This window comes from Bos indicus x Bos taurus, chromosome 5 (genome assembly GCF_003369695.1).
Source record: "Bos indicus x Bos taurus breed Angus x Brahman F1 hybrid chromosome 5, Bos_hybrid_MaternalHap_v2.0, whole genome shotgun sequence".
NCBI classification, from domain to species: Eukaryota; Metazoa; Chordata; class Mammalia; order Artiodactyla; family Bovidae; genus Bos; species Bos indicus x Bos taurus.
Genome location: NC_040080.1, coordinates 43,038,599 through 43,051,300, shown reverse-complemented (window position 1 = coordinate 43,051,300; position 12,702 = coordinate 43,038,599). Strand labels below are relative to the sequence as shown.

The following is a 12,702-nucleotide window of genomic DNA, read 5'->3' as shown; positions in this document are numbered from 1 at the left end:
TCCTTGCAATGAATGTTCAGGGTTGAATTCCTTTAGGATTGACTGGTTTGATCTCCTTGGAATCCAAGCAACTCTCAAGAGTCTTCTCTAGCACCACAATTCCAAAGCATCAGTTCTTCAGCACTCAACCTTCTTTATGGTCCAGCTCTCACATTCTTACAGGACTACTGGAAAAAACATAGCTTTGACTATATGGATCTTTGATGGCAAAGTGATGTCTCTGCTTTTTAATATGCTCTCTAGGTTTGTCATAGCTTTCCTTCCAAGGAGCGACTTTTAATTTCATGGCTGCATTCACTATCCAAAGTGATTTTGGAGCCCAAGAAATAAAATCTGTCATTGCTTCTACTTTTTCCCCTTCTTCCTATCCATGCCATGAAGTGATGGAACCAGATGCCATGATCTTAGTTTTTTGAATGTTGAGTTTTAAGCCAGCTTTTTCACTCTCTTTCATCTTCATCAAGAGGCTCTTTAGTTCCTCTTCACTTTCTGCCATTAGAGTGGTATCATCTGCATGTCTGAGGTTGTTAATGTTTCAGCAGTCTTCTGATTCCAGCTTGTGATTCATCCAGCCCAGCATTTCGCATGATGTACTCTGCATAGAAGTTAAATAAGCAGGGTGACAGTATACAGCCTTGTTGTTCACCTATCCCAATTTGGAACCAGTTGGTTGTTCCATGTCCAGTTCTAACTGTTGCTTCTTGACTCGCATACAGTTTGCTCAGGAGACATATAAGATGGCCTAGTATTCCTATCTCTTTAAGAATTTTCCAGTCTGTTGTGATCCACACAGTCAAATACTTTAGCAAAATCAATGAGCAGAAGTAGATGTTTTTCTGAAATTCCCTTGCTTTCTCCATGTATGATCCAACAAATGTTGGCAGTTTGATCCCTGGTTCCTCTGCCTTTTTTAAACCCATCTTGTACGTATGGAAGTTCTCAGTTCATGTACTGTTGAAGCCTAAGTTGAAGGATTTTGAGCATTACCTTACTAGCATGTGAAATGAGCACAACTGTGCAGTAGTTTGCATATTCTTTCTCATTGCCCTTCTTTGAGACTGGAGTGAAAACTGACCTTTCTAGTTCTGCACAGTATTTATTTATTTGGGAATACCAGACCACCTTACATGTCTCCTAAGAAACATATTTTTATACATATATAAAATATGTATATTTATATGTCTGCTTAGTCACTCAGTTGTGTCGGACTCTTTACAACCCCATGGACTGTAGCCCACCAGGCTCCTTTGACCATGGAATTCTCCAGGCAAGAATACAGGAGTGGGTTGCCATGCCTTCCTCCAGGGTATCTTCCCAACCCAGGGATTGAACCCAGGTCTCCAGCATTGCAGGCAGATTCTTTACCCTCTGAGCCACTAGGGAAGCCCATATTTAAATACATTTATTTATAAATAATTTATAATTATAATATAAATTTTATATTATAAAGATAATGTAAATAATTATTATAAATTATTTTATAATATTATTTAAATAATAATGAATAATTTTTAAAATAAGAGGTACAAACTTCCAGTTTTAAAGGACATAAGGCATGGGCATAAAATGTACAGTGTGGGAAATTGCCAGGGTCCAGCCCCGGTGGATCCAGGGAATTCGAAGCGGGGATGGCGTCGGCGAGGATCAGGAAACAATTGCTTAATTAAATGTCAATTAAGGATATAAAGAGTAATAGAATAAGGATAGCTCAGTGAGGAAATTCAGTGGAGAAAAGAGGCTGAAATAAGGATAGCTCAGTAGGAAAATTCAGTGAAGAAAAGAGGCTGAATAATTCAGCCAGAAGGTAAGAGAAAGAACGACATGGGGAGACCAAGTTTCGGTGAACAAGGCCCGCACTTTATTTTCCAAAGTAGTTTTTATACCTTAAATTATGCATAGAGGATAATGGGGGAAGGGGTAGAGTCCTGCAGTAAGCCAGGCTTTCTTCCTGCAAACTTATCATATGCAAAAGCTTAGGTGATTTGCATCATCTTCTGGCCCGGAGGCCTGTTAACATTTTAAGAAACTTATTTTTCTCTAAAGGTGATTATTCTAAAGTCAGGCGCCAGCCTCCAAAAAGCATTAGATAAAGTTGCATTCCTACAGAGCAAAGGTGTGGTGGGCTATAACAAGAAAAAGAATTAACTCAAGGGTCCCAGGTTACAAACATTAAAGCTACTACTTACAGCAATTATATTAATCAATACACTGCCAGGGACACAGCAGGTAAGGGATATGGAAACTTAGCAGCAAACATTGGCCCAACAAGTGAAAATCCCTTCACCAATATAATTTCTAATCAATCTTTTAACTACTCAAAAGAATCTGTGTTTAGACAGTTTAGAACATCTCCTGCCTCTCACAGTTGGGAGGCTCTGAACAATCACATGTGGCTAGAAAAACCTATTCAGGCAGGCTAGAGGATTTCCAAAGGAGTTTGTAGGTTGAAACACTGTCACACCCAGGAATTATTAACTGGAGCTGTAAGCTAACTCTTTTTTCAGAGAGGTAGTGGGGGACAGTCCCCCGTAAAGTCAGAGGTGTAGGTGAAAGCACAAAGCAGAAAGTTGGCAGACTCTGGTTTTGGGGGTAGATGGGGGACTCCTGAGGCTCGATCCCGCCTTTGCATATGGGCGGAGTTCCTCACGCTGGCTCCCGGCAGTGATAGAATTCCAGTTGAGCTATTCCAGATCCTGAAAGATGATGCTGTGGAAAGTGCTGCACTCAATATGCAATATGCACTCAATATGCAATATGCCAGCTCCCGGCAGGAAATATTGGCAATAACTATTTAATATCTTCAGTGACACTGTAACTAGACTTATTTTGGTGATCACTTTGAAATGCTTCCCTGGTGGCTCAGACGGTAGAGTGTCTGCCTGCAATGCAGGCGACCTGGGTTCGATCCCTGGCTTGGGAAAATCCCCTGAAGAAGGAAATGACAACCCACTCCTGTATTCTTGCCTGGAAAATCCCATGGACAGAGGAGCCTTGTAGGCTACAGTCCATGGGGTCGCAAAGAGTCGGACATGACTGAGTGACTTCACTTCACTTCACTTGAAATGTGAAGTGAATAGACATACCGAATCATTATATTGTGTATTAAGAACTAACATAATGTTGTAAGTCAATTATATTTCAAAAGCAAACATAGAAAAAGATTTGTGGTTACCAGAGGCAGGGGTGGGAGAAAGGGGAATTGAAGGAAGGCAGTCAAAGGTACAAACTTCCAGATACAAGATAAATAAGTACTAAGGTTGGTGCCTGCAGCCATGAAATTAAAAGATGCTTACTCCTTAGAAGGAAAGTTATGGCCGACCTAGATAACATATTGAAAAGCAGAGACATTACTTTGCCAACAAAGGTTCGTCTAGTCAAGGCTATGGTTTTTCCAGTGGTCATGTATGGATGTGAGAGTTGGACTGTGAAGAAAGCTGAGCCCTGAAGAATTGATGCTTTTGAACTGTGGTATTGGAGAAGACTCTTGAGAGTCCCTTGGACTGCAAGGAGATCCAACCAGTCCATTCTGAAGGAGATCAGCCCTGGGATTTCTTTGGAAGGAATGATGCTAAAGCTGAAACTTGAATACTTTGGCCACCTGATGCGAAGAGTTGACTCATTGGAAAAGACTCTGATGCTGGGAGGGATTGGGGGCAGGAGGAGAAGGGGACGACAGAGGACGAGATGGCTGGATGGCATCACTGACTTGATGGACGTGAGTCTGAGTGAACTCCGGGAGTTAGTGATGGACAGGGAGGCCTGGCGCACTGCGATTCATGGGGTCGCGAAGAGTCAGACACAACTGAGCGACTAAACTGAAACTAAAGGTTATAATTTATAACATAAATAGGTTAACATTGCTAAATGTCATATATGAAAATTGCTAAGAGAATAAGCCCTAGTTCTCATCACAATACATTTTTTTTCTATTTTTCTATTTTACTCTATTTTGTACCTCTATGGGATGATGGATGTTCACTAAACTTATGTATAAACTTATGTATAAAATTATGTATATCACTTCATGATATACATAAATCAAATTAGTATTCTGTATGCCTTAACTTCGGAGAAGGCAATGGCACCCCACTCCAGTACTCTTGCCTGGAAAACCCCATGGATGAAGGAGCCTGGTAGGCTGAAGTCCATGGGATCACTGAGGGTCAGACACGACTGAGCGACTTCACTTTTACTTTTCACTTTCATGCATTGGAGAAGGAAATGGCAACCCACTCCAGTGTTCTTGCCTAGAGAATCCCAGGGACGGGGGAGCCTGGTGGATTGCCGTCTATGGGGTCACACAGAGTCGGACACGACTGCAGTGACTTAGCAGTTAGCATACCTTAACTTTTACTGTATGTCAGTTATATTTCAATAAAACTGGAAAAATAAGAAACCACTATGCAGTGTCACCTCATGGCTGTTAGAATGGCTGTGAGTGCTAAGTCACTTCAGTTGTGTCTGACTCTGTGCAACCTATGGACTGTAGCCCCCCAGGCTTCTCTGTCCATGGGATTCTCCAGGCAAGAATACTGGAGTGGGTTGCCATGCCCTTCTCCAGTTAAAATGGCCATCACCAAATGTGTGAATGTGGAGAAAATGGAACCCGGTACACTGTCGATGAGAATGTAAATTGATATAGCTCATATATAAAACAGTATTGAGGATCCTCAAGACATTAAAAATAGAACTACTGTATGCCAGCAATTCTACTAATGAGAATATATCCAAAGAAAATGAAAATACTAGCTCAAAAAGTTATCTGCTGCCCCATATTCATGGCAGCATTATTTACAATAACCAAGACAGATAAGCAACCTAATTCATCATTGGATGAATTGATAAAGAAGCCATGATACATATAGATACTATACACATATACTATGAAATATTATTCATCCATGAAAATGAGGAAATCCTATCATTTGCAACAACATGGATAGATGGTAAAGGTATTATACTGAGTGAAATAAGTCAGACAAAAATAGTGCATGATCTCATCTATGTGTGGAATCTTTTTTAAAAAGAACAAGCAAACTCATAGAAAAAGAAACCAGAATTATGGGTACCTTAGGTAGAGGTTCAAGGGAGAGAAAGTGTAGGAAGGTGGCAGAAAGGTATAAACTTCCAGTTATAAATAAATATTGTGGATATAATGTATAACATGATGACTATAGTTAACACTTCTATGTGATATATAGAAAAGTTAAGAGTATATTCTATGAGTTTTCATCAAAAAAATAAAATTTTTCCTTTCTTTTTTTTCTTTTCTTTGTATTGTATGTTTATGAGAAAATGGATATTTGCTGAATATATTTCACAATATATGTAAATCAAACCATGATTCTGTATGTCTAAAACTTAAATAGTGATCAATAAAACTGGAGAAAAGTAGAATCATTATAAGAAATGGCAGAAGGTAGCCTTAATAATGGTCCTCAGACTTGAAAGGTTTTTGCCAAAAACAGTAACAAACGATCTAGTATTTTTCTTGGGTTCAGAAAAAGAAAACTCCCCTTTTGAGGAGAGTTTAGTGTTAGCAAAGAAGCTCAGTGTTAGCAAATAAACCCGTTACATTTCCTTATGACCCTTTGTACAACATATTCTGATGTCATCGGTAGTTTTCTTGGTCTGTACATTAACTGATGTTTATTGGCCTTCTCAATGTAAGAATTTCACAATGAAAAGATGATTTATAATTTGCTTCCCTCTTCATACTGTATTATGAAATACAAAGATAATGATAAGGAACATGCATATGTGAGCTCCATGCTGAAAGTTTGCATTTTCTTAGCCAGGAAGACCCCTGTTAAAGGCCATTTCTAGGACTAAAAAGAGAATTCAGGCTGAGACCTCCCCTAGGATATCTCTCTTAATTTATGACAGGATTGACTGAGCCACACCCCAACATGGCACTTGAGAAAACTTTTAATCATTTTAATCAGGATCAATTATACAGTGGAAGTGGGGAATAGATTTAAGGGACTAGATCTGATAGAGTACATGATGAACTGTGGACAGAAGTTTGTGACATTATACAGGAGACAGGGATCAAGACCATTCCCCAAAAAAAGAAGTGCAAAAAAGCAAAATGGCTCTCTGAGAGGCCTTAAAAATAGCTGTGAAAAGAAGAGAAGTGAAAAGAAAAGGAGAAAATGAAAGATATACCCATTGGAATGCAGAGTTCCAAAGAATAGCAAGGAGAGATAAGAAAGCCTTCCTCAGTGATCAGTGCAAAGAAATAGAGGAAAACAATAGAATGGAAAAGACTAGAGATCTCTTCAAGAAAATTAGAGATACCAAGGGAACATTTCATGCAAAGATGAGCTCAATAAAGGACAGAAATGGTATGGACCTAACAGAAGCAGGAGATATTAAGAAGAGGTGGCAAGAATACACAGAAGAACTGTACAAAAAAGATCTTCACAACCCAGATGATCACGATGGTGTGATCACACACCTACAGCCAGACACCGTGGAATGTGAAGTCAAGTGGGCCCTAGGAAGCATCACTACAAAGAAAGCTAGTGGAGGTGATGGAATTCCAGCCGAGCTATTTCAAATCCTGAAAAATGATGCTGAGAAAGTGCTGCACTCAATATGCCAGCAAATTTGGAAAACTGGAAAAGGTCAGTTTTCATTGCAACCCTAAAGAAAGGCAATGCCAAAGAATGTTCCAACTACTGCACAATTGCACTCATCTCACATGCCAGTAAAGTGATACTCAAAATTCTCCAAGCCAGGCTTCAACAATACATGAACCATGAACTTCCAGATATTCAAGCTGGTTTTAGAAAGGGCAGAGGAACCAGAGATCAAATTGCCAACATCCGCTGGATCATTGAAAAAGCATTAAGTGAAGTCGCTCAGTCGTGTCTGACTCTGCTACCCCATGGAGTATAGTCCACCAGGCTCCTCTGTGCATGGGATTTTCCAGGCAAGAATACTGGAGTGGGTTGCCATTTCCTTCTCCAGGGTATCTTCCCAACCCAATGATCAAATCCAGGTCTCCTGCATTGCAGGCAGATGCTTTAACCTCTGAGCCACCAGGGAACCCCTGGGAAAAAGCAAGAGAGTTACAGAAAAACATCTACTTCTGCTTTATTGATTATGCCAAAACCTTTGACTCTGTGGATCATCACGAACTGTGGAAAATTCTGAAAGAGATGGGAATACCAGACCACCTGACCTGCCTCTTGAGAAACCTGTATGCAGGTCAAGAAACAACAGTTAGAACTGGACATGGAACAACAGACTAATTCCAAGTAGCAAAAGGAGTACGTCAAGGCTGTATATTGTCAACCTGCTTATTTAACTTATATGCAAAGTACATCATGAGAAATGTTGGGCGGGAGGAAGCACAAGCTGAAATCAAGATTGCTGGGAGAAATATCAATAACCTCAGATATGCAGATGACACCACCCTTATGGCAGAAAGTGAAGAGGAACTAAAAAGCCTCTTGATGAAAGTGAAAGAGGAGAGTGAAAAAGTTGGCTTAAAGCTCAACATTCAGAAAACTAAGATCATGGCATCTGGCCCCATCACTTCATGGCAAATAGATGGGCAACAGTGGAAACAGTGTCAGACTTTATTTTTGGGGGCTCCAAAATCACTGCAGATGGTGACTGCAGCCGTGAAATTAAAAGACGCTTACTCCTTGGAAGGAAAGTTATGACCAAACAAGATAGCATATTCAAAAGCAGAGATATTACTTTGCCAACAAAGTTCCATCTAGTCAAGGCTATGGTTTTTCCAGTGGTCATGTATGGATGTGAGAGTTGGACTGTGAAGAAAGCTGAGCACCAAAGAATTGATGCTTTTGAACTGTGGTATTGGAGAAGACTCTTGAGAGTCCCTTGGACTGCAAGGAGATCCAACCAGCCTATCCTAAAGGGGATCAGTCCTGAGTGTTCATTGGAGGAACTGATGTTGAATCTGAAACTCCAATACTTTGGCCACCTGATGTGAAGAGCTGACTCATTTGAAAAGACCCTGATTCTGGGAAACATTGAAGGTGGGTGAGAAGGTGATGACAGAGAATGAGATGGTTGGATGGCATCATCGATTCAATGGACATGAGTTTGGGTAAACTACGGGAGTTGTTGATAGACAGGGAGACCTCGCATGCTGTAGTCCATGGGGTCACAAACAGTCAGACACTACTGAGCAACTGAACCGAACTGAACTGATAAAGAGAAAGAGTCATATTGGGAGAGAATAAAAAGGAATGCTTCCTCTTCATCTCCTTAGAGGCATACAAGTTATCAAGACTGTCACAGCCCTCAGTGATTGGAAGGAGAAAGCAGGCTCTGGTCAAAGGTGGCTGCATAAACTAATAAAGTGCATAAAATAATAGCCCGTATTTTACCAAAAGTGTATCGCATATTACTGCTTCTAGTCTTGTCAATAAAACCTCAGAAAATAGACTCTATTCTCACTTTATTACAGATGAGAAAGGCAAAACTCAAAATGGCTAAGTAACTTGCTCAAAGTCACAGCCAGAAAGAATTTAAGCTGAGATTCAAGACCATGTTTGTCTTCTTAACTGCACTATATAGCTCCCCGGATTCAAAAGAACTCTAATTAGAACTCTGCCAGGAAAGCTGCTAGAACAGGATGCAGGCTGCCGAGGTCAGCATGCACCAGCTCTAAGCACATGGTTACCTTGACTTCCAACAGCAAAAGCAGAGATTCAAAAGCAAGTGTTAAGCTACTCCTCATCTGAGGTTCCTGCAAAATTCAAACCCTGGGTAAGCAGGTCAGAGTGAAGAATTAAAGCCCCTAAGACTAGGATCATAGATAAGAGGTCAGCATTAAGCAGCCTATTGTGGGGTGCAAGATGCAGGCTGACACAAGGCTTAAGCCAACTCTGAAAAAACAGGAGTAGAATTGAGTTTAGACCTGTTTGGATCAGCATCACAGACTCTTTTAAAAAAGTAGAGGGTACCCACTGAGAAGTAACATTCATCAGGGTTGACTCATTATCCCAAGAACAGGGTCTTTCTATCCTCTGCTGTCACTTTAAATTGCTATTATATGTGGGTGAATACAGCTAAGTCCATGTGTTCAGCTATCAAAGCAAGGTTCTCAGTATGCCCTTTAAAGAAGACTTGGTCTTCTGCAGAACCGTCTTAGTTCTAATAGAACAAATGTAACCATAAAAGAGATGACATTTATAATAATCCTTACCATTTGGGTAAAAGTACAAATAATGCAAACCCCATTGTAAGAGCACCAACTTTCTTGCCCCATAATTGCAACTACAATCTATTCCTTAGTCTTCCTATATTTTCAGTTCAGAGCTCTGGACATACTGTTGCCATCTTCTCTGCCATTAGGACTTCATTTACACCCTAAATGCTTTCAACTTGAGAGAACGCTGAACTGTATGTTTGCTAAGTACATTGACTTCATTTGAGGCATTAACAAGAATATGTTTTTATCCAAAGATGCACACCTGGAAGAACAAAGTTTTGTTTCTCATCTGAACAAAGAAGTCCAGTGAAAATGACTTATTTTTGCTTTTTGGGTTGTAAAACCTAACATTACCCTTCTATCTTAAAGTGAATGTTACTTTGAAGCCAGAGCCATTGCAGTTTAGGGTGGAGTTTAGATGGATAGCTTATCTCTGTTATCTCACTGTGCCCACATCAGGACAAGGAAGCAATAAACCCAGAAACTTATTTGTCAAACATGAGCTGATTGGATTTATTATTGAAAATAGTCGTAATGCTTTAGTCTTAAAGATTGTATATTTCACATTTCCATCACATATACTGCTTTATGTGATTTTACAAAGGTAAATTGGCTCAACAAATGAATATATGAGTTCTCAAACAACTATAAAGCACTGTACGCAGTATTGTAAAGGACCCATTATTCAATCTCACATTCCTGGAAAAAATTGCCAATAACTATAAAAGTTAAAATTACATATCCCCTGATTAGCAATTGAATTTCTAGGAATTCATACTACAGATGTATTTGTGCTATGTAAAATAGCATGTGTAAGATGATTCATGCAGCAGAATTTATACTGTCTAAAGATTAATGCTATTGATCATCAGCAAGTATTGGTTAAACAAATTAAACAACAGACAAGCCATGAAAGCAACCTAATTGTCCATCAATAGATGACAAAGAAAATGGGGTATATATATATATATATGATACAATATTATTCAGCCATTTTTTAAAAAGGGACTTCCCTAATGGTCCAGTGGTTAAGACTCTGAGCTTCCACTTCAAGGGGCACAGGCTTGATTCCTGGTTGGGAAAGTAAGATCCCACATGCTTTGTGGCATGGTCAAATAAATTAATAAAATTATGCTTAAAAAATGAATGAAATCTTGATATTTGTGGCAACAGCAACATGGGTGAACCTAGAGGGCGTTATACTAAGTAAAATGAGTCAGAGAAAGATGAATTCCATATCATCTCACTTATATGTTGAATTAAAAACAAAACCAAGCGCATAGATACAGAGAGCAGGTTGATAGTTGCCAGAGGCACAGTTGAGGGTGGGCAAAATGGATGAAGTGGGTTAAAAAGTACAAACTTCCAGTTATAAAATAAATGTCAGGACTTCCTTGGCTGTCCAGTGGTTAAGACCCCATGCTTCCACTGAAGGGGAATCATGGTTCAATCACCAGGTTCAATCCCTGGTCAGGGAACTAAGATCCAGCATGACACACAGCACAGCCAAATAAAAAAATAATAATAATAAATAAGTCATGAGAATGTAATGTTCCTTGTGTGGCTACAGTTAGTAATACTGTAATGGATGTGTTACAGTTGCTAAGAAAGTAGATCATAAGAGCTCTCATCACACAAAAAAAGACCTTTGTAACTATGGTGTGTGCTTAGTCGCTCAGTTATGTCCAACTCTTTGCGACTCCATGGGCTGTAGCCTGCGAGGCTCCACTGTCCATGGGGATTCTCCAGGCAAGAATACTAGCATGGATTGCCATAGCCTCCACCAGGGTTCTTCCCAACTCAGGGATTAAACCCAGGTCTCCCGCATTGCAGGATTCTTTACTGTCTGAACCACCAGGGAAGCCCTGTAACTATGGTGTTGGATGCTAACTTATTGTGGTAATCATTCCACAAATTATACAAATATCAAAACATCATGTTGTACACCTGAAACTAATATAAAGTTATATATCAATTATATTTCAACTAAAAAAGAAAACAAATTAGGTTATAGCTTTTCCTTAGACTATGAAAAAAGAATAATGGTGTTGCTCTTTCTGTACTGACTAGCAACTTTGCCAAGATACAATGTCAAATGAAAAAAGAAAGATGAAGAACGTCATTATCAGTGTTATATACAGTATATTTGAAAAGATGTGAAAGAAACTGATAACAATGGTTGTCTTTTGGAAGAAAACTGGACCTATCTAAATGCCTCAAATTTGACTATTAGGTTTTTACATTGATCCTAAGAAATAATGGCCACGTGGCTGAGATCATAGGCCTCATTATGCAGTGAAGAGTTACCCTTCTAGTTCTTAGAGCTCCTCATATGTGTCTCTTCCCTTGGGTGGATTCTTGGCTTTTCTTGTTGCACAGACCCCAAACACCATTCTTCACTTCCACCCCAAGTGAAAAAACTGAAGAAATTGAGACTGACTCCTGCCTCCAAGCCAAAGGAAACATCTGCTTTTCTGAACTTGCCTAAGGAAGGAAAAGAACAGCAAGAAGCAATTGAACATACTGATGAAGAAAATAAAACAGACCTGATGAACAAGCCGGTGAGGAGATTTTCAAAGCAGAACAGAAATATAACAACTTCTCCCAAACATTTTTTCAGAAGAGGTCAAAATTGATTGCCAAAATACAAAATTTTAGGGTGACAACATTTGTTAACCGTCCACAAGTATCTGTACTGTTTGGGGGGGAGGACAAAGAGATACTGCGTTATTTGACAAGAGCTGAAGTGACAGAATTTGAAGATATTAAATCAGGTTATGGAATAGATTTTTATTTTGATGAAAACGCTTACCTTGAAAATAAAGTTCTATTCAAAGAATTTCATCTGAATGAGTGTGGTGATCCATCTTCAAAGTCCACTGAAACCAAACAGCAATCCAGAAAGAATCTGATGAAATGTTCAAGTCAAACACAGAAAAAAGCCAGCAGGAAGAGACAGCATGAGAAACCAGGGAGTTTCTTCACCTGGTTTACTGTTCATTCTGATGTAGGTGCAGATGAGTTAGGAGAGGTCACCAAAGATGATATTTGGCCAATCTCCATTACAGTAATACTTGATTCCTGACAAGGATGATGAGAAACGGAAAGGAGAAGAAAAAGGAGATGATAACGAAGAGGAAGGATTGGAAGATATTGTTGAAGTGGATGAGGATAAACATGAAGATGAAGATGATGGTGAGTGGGAGGAAGGAAAGGAAGTGGAAGGAGAAGACAAATGGAATTCCAGTAGTAGTAGTCACTCAGTCATGTCCAACTCCTTGTGACCCCACAGATTGCAGCCCACCAGGTTCCTCTGTCCATGGAGTTCTCCAGGCAAGAATACTAGAGTGGATTGCCATTCCCTTCTCCAGGGGATCTTCTGACCCAGAGGTCGAACCCAGGTCTCCTGCACTGCAAGCAGATTCTTTAATGACTGAGCTGCAAGGAAGCCCTTCCTTATTTAATTTTCTTCAGTCTGTGGAAGCAAGTTGCAACCTTTTTTTTTT

At 39.6% G+C, this 12,702-nt stretch overlaps 1 non-coding gene and 1 pseudogene across 1 annotated transcript; both read left to right on the top strand.

Annotated features, from left to right (window-relative positions):
- The first annotated feature begins 2,848 nt into the window (after positions 1-2,848).
- TRNAC-GCA lies at positions 2,849-2,920 on the top strand. The gene has a single exon. It is a non-coding gene; the product is annotated as a tRNA-Cys (tRNA).
- Positions 2,921-8,617: 5,697 nt separating this feature from the next.
- LOC113893442 lies at positions 8,618-12,492 on the top strand (annotated as a pseudogene).
- The last annotated feature ends 210 nt before the right edge of the window (positions 12,493-12,702 follow it).